We start from the raw sequence: 647 nt of genomic DNA on the forward strand, positions 1-647 counted from the left end.
CCAAAAGCTCTCCTATCAGCTCCTTTAATTACTTTCCTACTGAACAGGTTCCCTGTGAAGAGTTGTAATGTGACCCATTTATCCAGTTTGAAAAAGTCTTACAAGCTGAATAACAGTCTTAAATTAGCAAGAATAAAGGCTAATCATTGGAGCAGTTTGTGCCCTGTAATCCAAAAGATGTTAGTTATATTCTCATTTTACTATCTATTTCTACCACCAGACCATCATATCTAACTTGAGACACAGACATATAGTACTGTATTATTAAAGGGATTAATGGAGGAAGAACAGACTGAAGAGTATTGTATCGGTGCTGTAATAAGAAGGGTAGATTGAATGATGGGGCATGTTGAAAGTTGATGGAGAATGGCAACTGGACACAGAAAATGGCTTTGGAACAAAGGTGCATAGAGTGTGACATCAGGGATAGGAGGCTGATCACAGAGGTTGCCAGGAGGACTAATCCCGACCAGCTAGGGACCAATGGACCACATAGCTCTGAAGGGCAAGGAGAGACCTTCGTATACGCTACCCTGGTGGGGGCTCGAACTGTCAACTTTATGGTTGTGAAGAGCAAGCGCTACTACCGAGCTACTGCAATCGAGCAGCTATGGAAAGTCGCCTATTAGGTGACCAAAGCCAATGTA

This window comes from Coenobita brevimanus, chromosome 114, assembly GCF_032717465.1.
Source record: "Coenobita brevimanus isolate Jiangsu-jjx chromosome 114, ASM3271746v2, whole genome shotgun sequence".
Lineage (NCBI taxonomy): Eukaryota > Metazoa > Arthropoda > Malacostraca > Decapoda > Coenobitidae > Coenobita > Coenobita brevimanus.